Here is an 18,719-nt window from a genome sequence, read left to right as displayed (position 1 = left end):
CAAGAAAACTCTAATGTTTTAGCCCTACCAATCACCTGGAAGGAGAAAAAAAAAATTGAGAATTGACTGCCAGACTTTTTATTTTGTTTCCATTCTCTTAGCTCACAAAATAAAGGAAAATAAAATTATTAAAGCTGAAACTGAGCACATGAAAGTTAAAGCTCAACAGTCGCACATGTTAACATTGGCTATGTGAAAAAGAGAATACGAATATCCTCATTTACAACAATATATTCTGTTTATCTACTGTCCACCTACTGAGTGTCTCAAGTACTTCATGAATAGTGTTGCATTTATAAGCAAAGATGTACAAACATATTTGGAATGAGCAGTCATAACTCTCATGAAGACTCCTCTTGAACAGAAGGTGATTCAAGCTCTTCCCTTGATCAGGATCTTTCACACTTCGGTTTTCAGTATTCTTAGCTGAGAAACACAGGAACACTAGATTTCAATAGCTCTCTGGTTTTACCTGATAGCACTTTTGCTTGCTTAAAGGACAAGAGCAGATTGACCTATGTCCCAAACTTCAAAATTTTTGTAACTACTCTTGGGAAAACAGATATTTAAGACTGCCCTTAAATAGACAGCAATACAATAATACTAGGGGACTTCAATAACCCACTTTCAACATCGGATAGATTATCCAGACAGAAAAATCAGCAAGGAAAAGTTGGACCTAAACTGCACGTTAGATCAGATGAACCTAACAGGCATTTATATCATCTAATAGCGGCAGAACACATTCTTCTCAAGCCCACATGAAACTCTTTCTATATATTAAGCTACAAACCAAGTCTTGATAAATTTAAGACCATTGAAATCATATCAAGTATTTTTTTTACTACAGTGATATGAAACTGGAAATCAATTTAAAAGAAAAAAACTAGGAAATTCACACGTATGTAAAAAATAAACATGTCCCTGAACAACCAATGGATCAAAATAAAATCAAAATTAAAAAAAAATCTTAAGAAAAATGAAAATTGAAACACAGATTACCAAAACATAAGATTCAGCAAAAGTGGTTGTAAGAGGGAAGTTTATAGTGGTAAATGCCTATATTAAGAAAAAAGAGAGATCTCAAACAGCTTAACTTTACACATCAAAGACTAGAAAAAGAAGAACAAATGAAGTTCAATGTTAGTAGAAGGATGAAAAGCTACAAATATCAGAACATAAATTAATGAAATAGAGATCAAGAAGACAATAGAAAAGAACAATGAAACTAAGAGCTATTTTCTTGAAACGATAATCAAAATAGATTAAAACTTTAGCTAGACTTACCAAGAAACAAGAGAGAAGGCTCAAGAAAATAAAAGTATATGTGAAAGAGGAGACATTACAATTGATACCACTGAAATACAAAGGATCACAAGAGACTATAGTAAACAATTGATGCCAACATATTGGACAACCTACAAGAAATGGATAAATCCTGTACACATACAACCTACCAATTCTAAATTATGAACAAATAGATAAATTAAATAGACTAATTAATAGTAAAGATATTGAAACAGTAATCAAAAACTTTGCGATAGGGCAGCCCTGGTGTCCTAGCAGTTTAGTGCCCCTTCAGCCCGGGGCATGATCCTGGAGACCCAGAACTGAGTCCCATGTTGGTCTCCCCATGTGGATCCTGCTTCCCCCTCTGCCTCTCTCTCTCTCTCTCTCTTTCTGTGTGTTTCTCATGAATAAATAAATAAATAAAATCTTTAAAAATTTTTTTGCAATAAAGTCCAAGACCAGATGGCTTCCCTGGTGAATTCTACTAACCATTTAAAGAATAATTAATACCAGTCCTTCCCCAAACTTTCCAAATAATTAAAGAAGAGAGAATACTTTCAAACTCATTTTATGAGGCCAGCATTATTCTGATACCAAAGCCAGATAAAGACACTACAAGAAATGAAAATTACAGCCAATAACTCCAATAAACATAGATGTGAAAATTCTCAACAAAACATTAGCAAGAATTCAAAAATATATCTAAAAAATCATACATCATGACCAACTAAGTATCCTCCAGGGATGCAAGGATGGTTCAACATCTGCAAATCAATCAGTGTGATATGCCATGTTAACAAATAAAAATTACATGATCATCTCAATTGGTACAGAAAAGTAATTTTTAAAAAGATTTTATTTATTCATGAAACACACACGCACAGAGGCAGAGAAAGGCAGAGGGAGAAGCAGGCTCCTCACAGAGAGTCTGATGTGGGATTTGATCCTAGGACACCAGGACCACAACCTAAGCCAAAGGCAGACGCTCAACCACTGAGCCACCCACGTGTCCCCAGAAAAAGAATTCGACAAAATTTGACACCTTTTCATAATAAAAACTCTCAATAAAATGGGTATAGAGACAACATAATTCAACATAATAAAAGTCATATATGACAAGCCCATAGCCATCACACTTAATGGTGAAAAGCTGAATGCTTTCCCTCTAAGATCAAGAACAAGACAGGGATGCTTACTCTTGCCATTTTTATTCAACATAGCACTGGAAGTTCTGGCCAGAGCAACTGTGCAAAAAATAAAATTAAAAATAAAAATAAAAGGCATCCAAATTAGAGAGGAAGAAGTAAAATTGTCTGTTTTCAGATGACATGATATTATATATAGAAAACCCTAAAGATTCCACCTAAAAAAAGTCAGAATAAATGAATTCAGTAATGTTGCAGTATACAAAATCAATATGCAAAAATCAGTTGCATTTCTACACACTAACAATGAATTATCAGAAAGAGAAATTGAGAAAACAATCCCAATCACAGTAATATCCAAAAGAATAAAATGCTTTGAAATAATGTCAAGAAGGTAAAAGATTTATACATTGAAACTGATAAGATGTTGATGAAAGAAACTGAGAAGGACACAAATAAATGGAAAAATATTCCATGCTCATGGAGTTAATATTGTTGTAATGTCCACGCCACCAAAAGCAATCTACAGATCCAATGCAATCCCTATCAAAATTCCAATGGTATTTTTCACAAAAAAATCCTAAAATTCATATGGACCCAGAATATACTCTGAATAGCTAAAGAAATCTTGAGAAAGACAAACAAAGCTGGATGCATCACAACTTTTTATTTCAAACTATATTACAAAGCTGTAACAATCGAAACAGTATTATATGTGCATAAAAACAGACACATCAATCAATGAAACAGAATAGAGAGCTCAGAAATAAACTCAAGTCCAATTAATTTACGACAAAGAGCCAAGAATATATAAAGGGGAATTGATAGTCTTTTCAGTAAATGGTATTGGGAAAACTGGACAGCAACATGAAGAAGAATGAAACTGGACCCCAATTTTACACTGTCCAGAAAAATCTACTCAAAATGGTTTAAAGACCTGAATATAAAACCTGAAACTTTGAGACTTCTAGAAGAAAGCATAGAGGGGAAACTCCTTGACAATGGTCTTGGCAATGATTTTTTGGATTTGATAGCAAAAGCAAAAGTAACAAAAGCAAAAATAAACAAATAGGAATACATCAAACTAAAAAGCTTCTAAAAAAAAAACTAAAAAGCTTCTACTCAGCAAAGGAAACCATAAACAAAATAAAAAAACAACCTTTGAGATGGAAGAAAATATTGCAAACCACAATTCCAACAAGGGATTGATATCCAAAATTCATAAGTCATACAACACAAAAGCAAAAAGATAACCCAATTAAAAATAGGCAAAGGATCTGAATAGACCCTTTTCCAAAGAAGACATACAAACAGCCAACAGAATCATGAAAAGGTGCTCAACATCACAAATCATCAGGGAAATGCAAATCAAAACAACAATGAGCTACCACCTCTCATCTGTTAGGAGAGTTATTATTAAAAAGTCAAAAGACATGAAGAGAAATCTCACAGAGGAAGACATGGACATGGCCAACAAGCACATGAGAAAATGCTCTGCATCACTTGCCATCAGGGAAATACAAATCAAAACCACAATGAGATACCACCTCACACCAGTGAGAATGGGGAAAATTAACAAGGCAGGAAACAACAAATGTTGGAGAGGATGCGGAGAAAAGGGAACCCTCTTACACTGTTGGTGGGAATGTGAACTGGTGCAGCCACTCTGGAAAACTGTGTGGAGGTTCCTCAAAGAGTTAAAAATAGACCTGCCTTACGACCCAGCAATTGCACTGTTGGGGATTTACCCCAAAGATTCAGATGCAATGAAACGTCGGGACACCTGCACCTGGATGTTTCTATCAGCAATGGCCACAATAGCCAAACTGTGGAAGGAGCCTCGGTGTCCATCGAAAGATGAATGGATAAAGAAGATGTGGTTTATGTATACAATGGAATATTACTCAGCAATTAGAAATGACAAATACCCACCATTTGCTTCAACGTGGATGGAACTGGAGGGTATTATGCTGAGTGAAATAAGTCAATCGGAGAAGGACAAACAGTGTATGTTCTCATTCATTTGGGGAATATGAATAATAGTGAAAGGGAATATAAAGGAAGGGAAAAGAAATGTTGGGAAATATCAGGAAGGGAGACAGAACATAAAGACTCCTAACTCGGGGAAACGAACTAGGGGTGGTGGAAGGGGAGGAGGGCGGGTGTTGGAGGGGAATGGGTGACGGGCACTGAGGTGGACACTTGACGGGATGAGCACTGGGTGTTTTTCTGTATGTTGGTAAATTGAACACAAATAAAAGTTAATTTTAAAAAAAAAGTCAAGAGATAGATAACAATGCTGGCAAGGATGTGGAGAAAAGGGAACCTTGTACACTGTCATTGGGAATATAAACTGGTAGTCACAATGGAAAATAGTATGGAGATTCCTCATGAAATTAAAAATAGAACTACCATATGACCCAGCGATTCTACTTCTAGACATTAAAAAAAGAAACAAAATCATTTCTAAGATGTACTCCCATGTTCATTAGAGCATTATTCACAATTCAAATTATGGAAACAATCATTAATCATTATTCAAAGTATGGAAATGACCTAAGAGTCCATCAATGGATGAATGGATCAAGAAAATGTGGTATATTCATGCAATGGAGTATGATTCAGCCTTTAAAAACAATCCGTGGGGCACCTAGGTGGCTCAGTTGGTTAAGGGGCTGGCTCTTCCTTTTGGCTCAGATCATGATCTCAGGGTGCTGAGATCCTGCACTCAGCAGGGATTCTGCTTGAGATTCTCTCCGTCTCCCTCTGCCCCTCCCTCTGCTCATACTCTCTCTCTTTCTCTCTAAAATAAATACATCTTTTAAAAAGAGAAAAATCCTTATCATTTGTGACAACATGGATGAAACTGGATGGGGGGGGCATTCTGCTAAATGAAATAAACCAGATAGAGTAAGATAAATGCTGCATGGTATCACTTATATGTGGAATCTAGAAAGATGGGGGGGGGGAGGAGAGAAAAAGAAAAAGAAAAAGAAAGAAAGAAAGAAGAAAAAGAAAAAGAAAGAAAGAAAGAAAGAAAGAAAGAAAGAAAGAAAGAAAGAAAGAAAAGAAAGAAGAAGAAGAAGAAGAAGAAGAAGAAGAAGAAGAAGAAGAAGAAGAAGAAGAAGAAGAAGAAAGGAAGGAAGGAAGAGAGAGGAGAAATTGAACGCATAGAAACAGTTAAAAAAAAAAAAAAGGAGTGGGGAGGGTTGCCAGAGGCTGGGAGGTGGAGGATATATAGACATGTAGTAAATGGATATAAATTTCAATTTTAAGATGATTAAGGTCTGGGGATCCAATGTATATCATGGTAACTATAGTTGATAACATTGTATCATATCATTGAAATTTGCTAAGAGAGTAGAACTTAATGTTTTCACACACACAAATAATAATATGTGAGGTGATATATGTGTTAATTAACTTGGGGGGAGTCCTTTCATAATACATACATATATCAAATCATCACACTGTACACTCTAAGTATGTTCCAGTTTTATTTGTCAATTTTACCTCAATAGTGCTGGGCGGAGGGGAGTAACAAAGAAGGCTGCGTTTGTCTCAATATCTTCTGGATTTTGAGCCAGAATGAAAACAAAACAAAACAAAAATATAATGTTTGAGGTTTTAACAAAGTTTGAGCCAAAGGTCTCAGATCCTCTGTTGTGTAAACAAGAGGAGGGGAAAAGTCCACTGCAGTCATGAGCCACATAGCTTGAATGAATAATTCCTGCTTACTCTTGGGCCCCTAAATTTCCATCTTACGGACTGCATGTGCTCCATTTGTAATCCTCAGGCAAATTCTTTAAGCCTCTTGGTTGCATTTTCTATTTCATCTTGTTATAAATAATAAGTCAGAACACATGTCTTGAATAGCTTAAGATCTAAAACATATGTTTGTGTAGTGAGACCACAGAGGTAGAACTACAGAACCTGAAGCCAATTTTGTTTTTAGCAGAGTCTTTAGATGTCTGTTCAACACATTTATTGAAAAATAATTTTTGTTCACCCAGTGTGCCATGTTGTCAAGAGACATACCAAAGACAAAGACCAACTTCTGTCCTCCTGGAGCATATGATCTTTTTGGAGAACAAATAATCTCCATCTTCATGTCCTTCCTCATGCACAGAGAATACAAGTTTAAGGAACTAGACATTCAAAAAAGGTAATCAGAATAAAGTTAAGTTGAAGATGGATGCATGGATGCACTTTCCCACATTAGGTCAGTTGCAAGACAAAGAGGAATCCTTGTCTGTTACCTTTGGGCCCTCCAGGAAGGGCTATAGATCTGTCAACTATGTATGATGGCTCAGGTCTAACTTATAAAAATGTTCCTCGGGCCCCTAAAATAACGAAGTTCTCCTATTCATGCACATAGTTTCCTGGCACTACAGTGAAAACTTAGATACAAAACCCAATTCATAGGTCAGCCTGTCTCCTTTTGGTGAGGAAGGTTTGGTCTGCTCAGATACTCCCCCCTTAAACTTCATGTCTTTCTTCACTAACGTGGAGATGCCATCTGCTCTTTCTGGATATTTCTGGTCCATAAACCTTTATACTTCTTCCTATTCCCATTCACAATTTTCTGGAGGAAGGTGTGGGACAACCCTGAGTTAGAACTTTGGTTCTCCATCACTTACTAATTGGAGCCTCAACGTTCTTGACTGTAAAATAGATAAAACCATAAATCACTGCCTTCCTGAGCAGATTGATGAAATGCTTACAACACCTAAAGCAAGTGCCAATAAGTATTGGCTTCTGTCTCCCATTCCTAATGAAACCTTAAATTCTTCTTCTAGGCTGTAGACCATCCCACACTGATCTGAAGTTACCGTTACTTTAAAAAAAAAAATTCATGGTTCTAGATCCTAAATATATCCCTGAACCAATTCTCTCTGTCCTGTGAGCATTGCCTCACCAGCTTAATTTCCAGATGCAACTCAGCTTTTTTTTTTTTTTTTTCAAATCATCACTGCTACCACCTACTGTTGTAAACTAAATCATAGTATCGTTTTTGCAGGGGGGTCTCCATTGTAAACCACGTACAGGTCACAGGAAACTGGTGAATTAGTTTGCTAGGGCTGCCATAATAAAAATACCACAGTCTGGGTGGCTTAAACAACATAAATTTATTTGCTCAGGTCTAGAAGCAGTAGGTTCAAGATCAAGATCAGCAGGTTTGACTTCTGAGACCTCTCTCTCTCTCTGACTTGCAAATATCCATTTTCTCGCTGTGTCCTCACATGGTCTTTCTTCTGTATATACATCATTCATGGTGTCTCTCTGTGTCCAATTCCCTCTTCTTATAAAGACACCATTCAGATTGGATTAGAGCCCACCATAATGGCCTCATTGTAACTTAACTGCCTCTTTAAAGGCCCTATCCCTGATACAATCATGTTCTGAGGTAGTAGGCATTAAGTGTTCATGATATGAATTTTGGGGAGAAATAATTCAACCCATAACATCTGGTTCTTTCATAAGGTGCAGGGGAGTGAAGAGGGAGCCTTGAGTTGCAGCCTGGCATAAATATTCCCACTGTAGCCTACCTCAAGACACCAATAATTTAACAACCAGCTCCCAAATTTCCTGAACATTTCGTATTCAATCTCATAAGCTAGTAAGAGCTGGCTCCAGCATATGGCTGGTACCGATGCCAATCAAATGTGCCTTCTTTTATTGGGATGGGGGAGGGTCTCCTGTATTCTGTACACCCCATCAAACTTCATAGAACCTTCTACTATGTCCTTCTTCCTGCTGAGGGACACTTCCAGTTTTTAGCCCATTTGCAGTACTAAAGTGATTTACATACCCCTGAGCTCAGTCAATTCCCCAGCCCTTCCAGGATTAGATTATAAAGTCACTCACCTCCTGAGGATGGTAACCCATTCTCTTTACCCTTGAGAAGCTGGTTGTCAGGAGGTTTTCCTTTGCTTCCTTCCTTCCTTCCTTCCTTCCTTCCTTCCTTCCTTCCTTCTTTTCTTTCTTTCTTTCTTTCTTTCTTTCTTTCTTTCTTTCTTTCTTTCTTTCTTTCATTTGAGTGCGCTGATAATTATTTAAACCCAAAGGGGCATATATATAAATAATTTCACTTAGGACCAAAAACTTGTTAATTTTTCTCCATTTCTCAACTGATCTTGTGGGAGCAATGGGATAAGAAGAGAGTAAGTCAAGCTTGTGAGAGTTAAAACAAGAAAAAGGTTTAGACGTGTCCTAGCATGGAAAATAATGGTCTTTATCTTTTACCACTCATGTCCGACACTGCATGACTGCTCATCATTCTGGGTGAAGAGAATCTAATATTTTAAACAATTTAAGAACTTTCCAGTAAGGTAGCACTTCAGCCAAACAATGCAACAAGAGGAATAAGTCCCCTTAATTTTCTAATTTCTTATTTTATTCTGACAGTTTTGGAAGAGTAACAGGAGGTTTCTTTGATGAAGAGATTCCAAACTGGCTTAAATTGAAAAAAAAATCTATCTTGTGAGACACTTTTAATTGCTAGCTTTTTTAATCATCATACTTTAATAGATTCAGGAAAGTTTTTGGCCTTCAAGTCAAATAATTATGATAACCTCATTCCAAGTTCCTGTCTATATATCTCAGAGTCAAATGGATAGCAAATCTGTTTGACTTTCCACTTTATGAAATTAACTAGATAGCTCCCAAATTCCTATTTTGTTTAGTGTGATGTCCAGCCTCCAATGAGCCTCTCCTCCTGGTGTTCATGCCCCTATATAGTTTTTTCAGATATTGCATAGGACTAACCTGTATTAGCAGTAGAATATCATGCAAAAATATCTTAGAAAACACTGAAGCTTCTGCTTTTCTCTTTCTTGGCTTACAAACAGCTTCTATATCATTAAAGCATTCAGATCTTGTAGAGAAGTTTATATGGGGAGAAACAGAGGCCTCCTGGCAACTGTTGGTATTAACTGTAGGTAATCCCTCTTCAAAGAGAATCCCTCAGCCCCAGTCAAATCTTCAGAAGCCTGCAGTCCCAGCTGATACTTTGATTGCAACCTCATGATAGATCCCAAGCTGGAATTGCCCAGCTGTTGCCTCTGAATTCCTGGCCCACAGAAACTGTGTGAAATAATAAATGCTTCTTTTAGTTTTAAACTGCAAATTTTTGGTATAATTTGTTATGTAGCAATAGAAAACTAGTACACTCAGTTATGCATTTAATACCCAATATTTAGAGATCTGGTGTTTGTAAATCTTTCCAGGTCAGGAAATGATAAAAGGCTCCACTTTAATCCCTATAACATTTATGAGTTTTTGCAATTCCTGGGCTTTAAACCCCCTTCTTGTGTTTGTGACTTTTCCACCTTCTGAGTCTTGGTGAGATGTGGAGCATTTCCTTCCACTCTAGACCCGCAAAATGCAGAACACTTACTTTAACAGTCTGTCTGGCAGTTGTTGGACAGGTGCCCCAGGCATGATTTGTCAGACACACTTGCTCACAGTAATGGTGGTATTGTAAGCTATGGCATCCATTGTGGTGCAGCAGTTATGATAGCAGTGCTCCTTCTCACTAGACTGGTTTGTTCCTGCCCATTTCCCAGTACCGGTTTTCCAGCTACAGAGACTCTAAAAGTTACCCAGTATTACTATATTTCTCTTGTGCATAAATCATCATTTACTGTACGCATACTGCATCATGGTAGGTCCAATGGAAATCACAGGGCATCAGATACATCAAAAGGTGTCAATAGGAACTGCCTGAGAGAGAGGATTACTTCATTCTGGCCTCTTGAATCAGTCTTCAAAGCATAACTTAACTGGCGGGAAGAATAATGATATGGAAAGAAAAAGGTTAAGGAGACACAGTATCTTTAAAATAAATAATTATAGGTAGACATCAGTGTACCAGAATTTAGGACCCTCAAACACTGATGAATTATAAATGAGATGCTTTTCAAAGTTTTTCTATTTCATTTTTTTTTGTAATTACATGTTTATCAACTTACTAAAAATTATTTCAAAACATTCATTAACTTCAAGAACAGAAGGCAGCAAGAAATTGAAGAACAAAATTAATTTTAAAGCTATGCCAGTTAAAGCAAGGACACGTAGAAAATGAAATTTAGGTTATACACAACTTATCATAATTGAAACCAGCTATAAAAGTATGAGACAGTCATAAATATCAGATTGTTATATTGTTTTCCCAAGTAATTAAAAAGGCATATCCATGACAGAACTTAGATTTAATGTTTCATCTTTCTCCTCATAAGCCTTTGATTAATTCTTCAGTTAAAAATTCTCATAAATTCTGGTATTTTTAGGCCAGTAGACAAATCTGTAGGGAGGCCAGAGAAATTACCTACATGAAGAATCAGTAAAAATGCACAATCACAGCTTCCTAGAAGTCAAATCTAGCCAGCTCTACCCACCTTTATCGGGTTTCCCCTTAGAAGCCTGGCAGCTCTAAACTCAGTCCCTCTACATGGCCTTAGCAAATCTGATAACTCTTGCCCCACCTTTTGGCAAGAAAATACATTGGGTTGTCTTTTTATCTTTTGGAAATTCTTATTTTTAATTACACTGACTACATGAACACATTCTTGGTACAAAATCCAAACATTACAGACCAAGCTAAAACTTCTCTTCACTACTAACCACAGCTCAAATCCCTGCCCATGCTTGCAAACTTCCAGATTTTTTCTACATACGTATTGAATTATGTAAGTACAGGTGTAACGCTCAGCCTCTACTCTGAGTTGCAAGGAAAATCATTAATATGTAGAGTACTTATTCTGGTAGCATAAAAACTAGTCCATCAGCCCCTTCCCTCCTCTCTTCTGCTATGGCTGCATAATATTCCATTATATTCTCTAATATTCCATTATATATGTATATATGTATTCCATAATATATGAATATATAATATAAATATTATATAATAAATATAAATATATATTGGGATGCCTGGGTAGCTCAGCGGTTGAGTGTCTGCTTTTGGCTTAGGGTATGATTCTGGGGTCCTGGGATTGAGTTCTGCATCAGGCTCCCCACGGGGAGCCTGCTTCTCTCTCTGCCTATGTCTCTACCTCTCTCTCTGTGTTTCTCATGATTAAATATATAAAATATTTTTAAAATAAATATAAATATATATTAATAACACATCTTCCCTATCTATCCATCTATCAATGGACTCTTGGACTGCTTCTGTATCTTGACTATTGTGAATAATGCAATAAACATATAAACATAGAGGTACATATATCCTTTTGAATTCGTGTTTTTATTTGGGTAAGTACCCAGTAGTGGAATTATTACATCATATGATAGTCCTATCTTTAATTTTTTGAGGAACCACCAAATTGGTTTCCAGTTGACTTAACCAATTTACATTCCCACTCACAGTACATAAGTATTCCATTTGTGACAACATGAGTGGACCTAGAGAATATTATGCTACGTGAAAGAAGTCAGACTCAGACAAATACCACATGACTTCATTCTTATGTAAAATCTAGAAAATAATAATAATAAACAAACAAAAAGCAGAATCAGACCTGTAAACACAGAGAACAAATTGAGGGTTGCTAGAGAGGAGAGGTGGGGGGCATGGGCAAAATGGATGGTGGAGGGTGGGAAGTATAGGCTTCCAGTTTGGAATGAGTAGGTCACAGAAATAAAAAGCACAGCATAAGGAATATAGTCAGTGATCTTGTAATAGTGTTGTGTGGTGACAGATGGTAGCTACTCTTGTGGCGAGCATAGCTTAATGTTTACACTTGTTGAATCACTATGTTGTACACCTGAAACTAATGCAATATTCTGTGTCAATTATGCTCAAATAAAAAGGCTAATTAAAATAAAGTATAATAAAAATAAAGTATATTTGGTGTCAATTAGGGAAGCATCTGTCCTCTAAATCCTCTGTCTCATAGACATTTGTGGAGAAAACTCTTGTTTCCCTCTGCCTGGCTCCTTAGAACTGGAGCCTACCCTTGCCACATCAAGATTGGAAGAGTAACAATCAGTCTACTGGTAGTGCCTGTTAAAACAAGATAATCTCTGCAATACCATACAGGTTCTCTTCTGCCAAAACTCCCTCTGTCTTTCACCTCCTGAGCTCTGCCTGGGTGAGCTCATCCCCAAAGGAATCTATGTTCTGATCACTTACCCCATTTTCTCTTCTCCACTCAGCCCAAGGTTGGTTGTTGCTGTTGTTTAGGTTCTGGAGAGGGTGGAGGGAAAGGTTCAGAATTCTGTTTCCCTAAGAGAATTTACCCTGTTGAAAACTAGACTTAGGAAGAAGCATATATGCAACATTCCTACCTACTGCTCAAATGTATCTTTTTGCTAAGGTGATGAGCCTAAGATGGCCAAGCTTGAAACGAAAAGGGATAAGGAAAGTATGGGATTATTAGAATGACACTGAAAAAAAATTGGTTTTGTATTTATTGTACACAAATTATATCACCCTAGATGTATTATGCTGTAACTTGCTTCTTCTTCTTGTTCAGTATGCCTTGAAGATATTTCCGTGCTACTACATATAGCTCCACATTATTTATTCAATAACCACTTATTGAGTCCCTATTGTGTGCCAGGGGCTGCATATATAGCACTGGAAAAATATACTAAATCTCTAGTCTTGTCAGCTTACATGTTAGAGAAGAAGAAAGATAATAGTCATCCATGCATGTACATAAGTGATATAACATGAAGAGATGGATCCAAAGAGAAAAAAGTGGGATAAAGGGTCAGAGACAAAGGTGGTGTTTCAGACCATCAGAGAAGGCCCCTCTGCAGGGGCAATCTCATTCTTTATATCTCCTACACAGCCTAGCATGACATTGCAGAAGGATAGCAAGATTTATTTCCCATTAAAAACCATGCTGTATTATTACCTTGTGCACACGTACAATAGTACTTTGAGTAGATGCTGAAAAACAGAAATATTGGGTCATCCTTGCAAACTGCTCTCTGAAATGGTTATACTGATTTTTATTTCCATCGAAAACTGTTTGTTCCCCATACCTCTCTTAGTTAATACTACCAAAGTTACTGATTTTATCAATCTTATGTATCCAAAAAATGGCATCTTGTTTTTTTTTTTTGTAATTGGCACTTCCCTTTACTATTTACATTGAATATGGTTTCATTTATTAGACATTTACATTTCCTATCTTATAAAAATAGCTATTCATACCCTTTGCCCATATTTCTATGGGATTTTTTTGTCTTTCTCTTTTGATTTGTTGGAGCTAATGCACTTAAATTAATAAAGTTGGGATCCCTGGGTGGCGCAGCGGTTTGGCGTTTGTCTTTGGCCCAGGGCGCGATCCTGGAGACTCGGGATCGAATCCCACATCAGGCTCCCGGTGCATGGAGCCTGCTTCTCCCTCTGCCTATGTCTCTGCCTCTCTCTCTGTGTGTGTGACTATCATAAATAAATAAAATTTAAAAAAAAAATTAAAAAAAAATTAATAAAGTTTTTTTTATATATGTTGTAAATATTTTCTCTCATTTTATTCATCCTCTTAATAATCATACCTTCATCAGTCTTTATTATTTTGACCTTTTAAATTCAAATTCAGCATACGTTTATTAAGTACTCTCTACATATAAAACAATGTGCTAGGGCCCCTGGAAAATATAAAAGTAGTTGAGACCTGACATCTGCCCCCATGGATCTCACAATTCAGTGTTGGGGACACATGTTCACAAATATTTATAAAGCCAAGGGTCTTAATAATCCACAAATTACTGTAAAAATAAGTACTATGGTGGGGCAATGTCTGGCTCAGAACAAGGTACATGGAAAAGTTTCATAGATGTAGTAGCATTGAAGAGACAGCGGCCTTTTGAAAAGCAAGGATAGGTAAAAGTCTTCATCACAGGAGAAACAACACAAGCCAGGCAGAAAATGCAGCCAGGAAGGGCTGGGGAGAAATTTCTGGGAAAGCCGGACAGTGACTGTATGGGTAGGAATAAGAGCAGTCAAGTCAGTGGAAGACCAGATCGAAAAAGTAGAGTGGAACTATCTTACTCTTCTATGCATAAATAAGAAATAAGTGATAAATCCTACAATTCATAGTCTCCCTGAAAAGTAGTCATTAATGAAAAGAAGAACATTATTGACTGTGAGAAGTGAAGATTTGGAGTGACTGGGAGACCACGGATGGCCTTGTCTGCAAGCTTGACAACGGCCTGAAGGTGGATGCTTTGCAGCCCTCTGGTGGGTGCGTGCATACTGCCAGTGTGTCTGCTGATTTCCGCTGGCCAGAGAGAGCCCTTGCCTGAAAACAGCTGCAGTTGGCAAGTCTTGAGTCTGTTTTACCATCCTGCAGAGGTAGGAGTTGGATAGTTTATGCACTATGACTTCACAGTCCTTTGGGGAGGCTGCCAAAGAAAGCATGTTTTGGATAGAAATCTGAAAAAAAGTAAAAAGAAAAAAAATAAAGATTTGAAATACCCGAGATGAGTTTGGCATTGAGATAAGTTTTCACATCCAGCTCCTCCCTAGGCTGGGCCATTTAATCATCCTCCAGGACACAGGGGCTGCCATGGATAGTGATTAGGCCTCCTTGGGCTGCATCAGCAAACACCCTTCTCTGATAGGCAGTTGGAAAGTAATGGGATTTGGGTTTTAGTTGCAAGGGAATGGTGGAAAATGTTACAGACGGTCGACCTCCTTTGCCCTCACTGAAATGGCTGCCTTTCTCTGCACATTTTATGTTGCTTTGGGGAGAATGACAAAAGACAGATGCTTCTTGCTGGAATGCTGGCTGTTTAATCTTTCTTTCTAGTCCCAAGACATTTACTGTAGTTTCTTGGAGCAGACATCTTGGGCCACTCCTTGGTTTTCAATGTCTTGTAAATGGTGTTGTGCTGTGATTTTCCATTATATGGATTATTGGAAAATCTGTGGGAGTAGTTGTTTTAAAGGTGTTATGTCATAGATGGTGTCCTCAGGCCAAAAGCCTTAAATTGGGAATGTATAAATTGTAAATAAACTGTAAACTCTTGTAGTCAGACACAAAATACATAACCTGGCCTGGCATCATCTCCTACAGAACAACAGCTAGGTGTACAGAGGTGCGTATGTCCATTTCAAGGGTTCCTAGCAATATACAAAATCATCTTTCCACTAGCATAACCTCTTTTCACAGTACCCACAAAGGAAGAGAACTGCTTTCCCTCCAGGTTCTAGGCCCCCGTGGAACCCCAGAAAGCTGCACAGTAGACAACACGCCCTTCAGAAACATAGTAAAACTCATATGTTAGCACAAACCACCCTGCTCAACAGGTCTTCTGCTCTCTCTTTTTGTAAAGAAAATGAGCTTCATAAAGGTAATGGGATAAAAAGAGAAACTAACAAGATGTGATGTACTCAAGCGTTTTCATCATGTTAAGGCTCAAGAGTAAATAATCTCATAAGCAACCTCATTTTCCCAGGAGGAGCACATTCTTCGTAACAGGCAGATCATGACAGCAATTTGGAAAGTGATTCATTTCTCCTAAAAGTGTTAGCATTTTGTGGAACTTCACAAATCTTTTTGTTTTAGTGTATCTTGTTAAGATTTGTTTTTTTCTGATTTTGAGCCTGTGTATGTTTTTTCTCTCCCTCTTGTAAAATTTTCAAGTTGCCTAGATTAGTCACATGGCCTTCCCCTACCTGCACAGAGATGGTCACTTCTTCCCTCTCCAGTGATTGCCATACCTCTACAGAGCTCTCTCCTCAATGTGTGGGAACATCGACTCCAGCTCCACAACTGGGAATGGAAATCTATGTCTGTGGTTGTCTGTGCGTGGGATCTCTGTGCTTTAGGTAGAAGAGATGCTTTAGGGGATCCCTGGGTGGCGCAGCGGTTTGGTGCCTGCCTTTGGCCCAGGGCACGATCCTGGAGACCCTGGATCGAATCCCACGTCGGGCTCCCGGTGCATGGAGCCTGCTTCTCCCTCTGCCTATGTCTCTGCCTCTCTGTGTGTGTGTGACTACCATAAATAAATAAAAAAATTTAAAAAAAAAAAAAAAAGAAGAGATGCTTTAGGGCAGAACATAGGGTCAAATTTTTCTTTACTTTCCTGTGTGTGCATAAAAGACACTCGAAAGCAAGGATGAATAACAAGGCTTGGTGTTTCTATAGCATTTTCCCCAAGGATATTTATAAATTTATTATAAATTTATAAAGATTATCCACAAAATCCTCTCTTCAGCTGGGTTAAGAGCAAGAATTATTTTCATATTACATTGGAGGAAACCAGAATAAGGAGAAGTGTCTCAAATCTGCCAGTTTTACCCTGCTCAGAAACTGAGCCCCGCCCTTCAGAGATGAGTGACATCATCCCACCAACCCACTGTCTCTCTAGGCTGAGCTGCTGTCTTTCTTTGGTATAAGAAAGCCAATGTTCTTGGCTCCTTATTTGATCTTAAAATCAGTGATGGGTGAATCAGTCAGAAGATTTGGACATTCTGTTCAGAAAATGTTATAAATTCGTCAAGATCTGCAAGGAGAGTTTTGCTCGATCTGCAAAACTCTCTGGCATTCTCAATAGAATAGCATTCTTGTGTCCCCAGATGACTTCCTGAAATGCAGGACCTGTAGGAGATGATATAGACAGTTTCCCCATTGCCTGGAAAGAGACCCAGCCTGTCACAGCCCCCTGCTTTTACCCATGCTATCTTCTCCCCTAGTATGCCTTTCTTCCCTGTCCTTGCCCACCTGCAGCCCCTCTGTGCATCTTTTAGAACTCAGCTTGACAGTTACCATCTTCTTCACTAAGGCTTCTCAGGCATTCTCCCATTCTGCTTCCTCTTTGAAGCCTCAGTTTTTGTTCAGGTCTCTATTCATTCCCACTAACAAGATGTGATGTACTAACTTTAGCACAGTTCAACAGAAGCCCTAATCAACATAAAGATGATCTCAGTTGTTGCCAGAGATTAGATAAAGAATTATCCTGTGGCCTGATTGGACAATCAGGCAAGAGAGGAAATGAATGTGGAGCTCTTAGTCCTCACAAGTAAGATGGGATTTGAGGAAAAGATGGTCAATCCTCTTCCTCTGGACATGCCATATGGCCTTGGGGTGACCACCACCTTCTCACTTCCAGCCTGAGGATGAAGAAAACATTGAAAACGGCAGAGTAGAGAGGAGGTTAAAATCCAGGCCCTTCAAGATTTCATAGATCCATCGAAACCACCACACTTGAAGTTGGTTCTACTTCTGGATGCCTTCTTCTTTTTCTCTCTCTCTCTCTGTTTTTTCAAGATTTTAGTTATTTTTTGAGAAAGTGAGAGTGAGAGAGAGAGCATTAGCAGTGAGAGAGAGAGAAACAGACTTCCCACTGAGCAGGGAGCCTGACACGGGGCTCTATGTCAAGACCCCAAGAATAGGACCTGAGCGGAAGGCAGACATTTAACCGACCGAGCCAGCCAAGCACCCCGTCTGGAAGTCTTCTTATGTAAGATAATAAATTTTTTATTGATTAACTCAGAGCCCTACTCTCTATTTCTTGCAGCTGAAAGCTTCCTAATACATCCAATGCTTTTCTTGACCTACAACCAACATGTTCAGCCAGAATTGAATACTCCTTCCTTTGATTGGTCTGGCACTGTGTACATACCTCCATTACAGCATCAGTACTGGATTTTAATGATCTGCCTTTACTTACTGGCTTCTTACTATCTCTTAGCGTACACTTTAAATATCAGACCAATTTATTGGTCACCCTTGTTTTCACACCATAGGAGCTACCAACTTCTGCCTTCTGCCAACTGTTTTCCCCAGGATGTGGATAGGGTTCCCTCTTCCTTCATTTCTAAGTCACCATTAATCACATGAAGGATGTTTTACATAACAGACTCTAACTAAATGCTAACAGAGAGGCACCCTTATTTTGAGAACTCTTTAGCTACTATCAACTAGAAGAGAATTTACTATCAACTACTCTCTTTTTGAAGCTAACGCCTAGTCTACCTCTTCTTTTACCTGATTCCTCAAGGGTTCCCAAATTCTCATCACTGGAGCCTCAAAACAAAACTTTAAAAAAAATTATGCAGACCATTTGAGTTCCCTTTATTTTGGTGTTCCTTATGCATTCTATGACCTAAGCTTTACCTTTCCTCTCTAAAATGTGGGTGTATTTCCCTAAATAGACAAAATTTCCTCTTCTGATTCTTGTCCTGCTTCCTGATTATAGAAAGGACTGAAGTAAGATTTAAACAAGCAATTTTTAAAATTTCTCCATTGTACTTGTATTCTCAAAGCTTAAATATGGGGGCTGTTGGGTTGCTCAATCGGTTAAGTGTCTGACTCTTGA

Source organism: Vulpes lagopus, chromosome 1 (assembly GCF_018345385.1).
Source record: "Vulpes lagopus strain Blue_001 chromosome 1, ASM1834538v1, whole genome shotgun sequence".
NCBI classification, from domain to species: Eukaryota; Metazoa; Chordata; class Mammalia; order Carnivora; family Canidae; genus Vulpes; species Vulpes lagopus.
The sequence above is the reverse complement of the archived record's forward strand: the minus strand, read 5'-3'. Positions refer to the sequence as shown.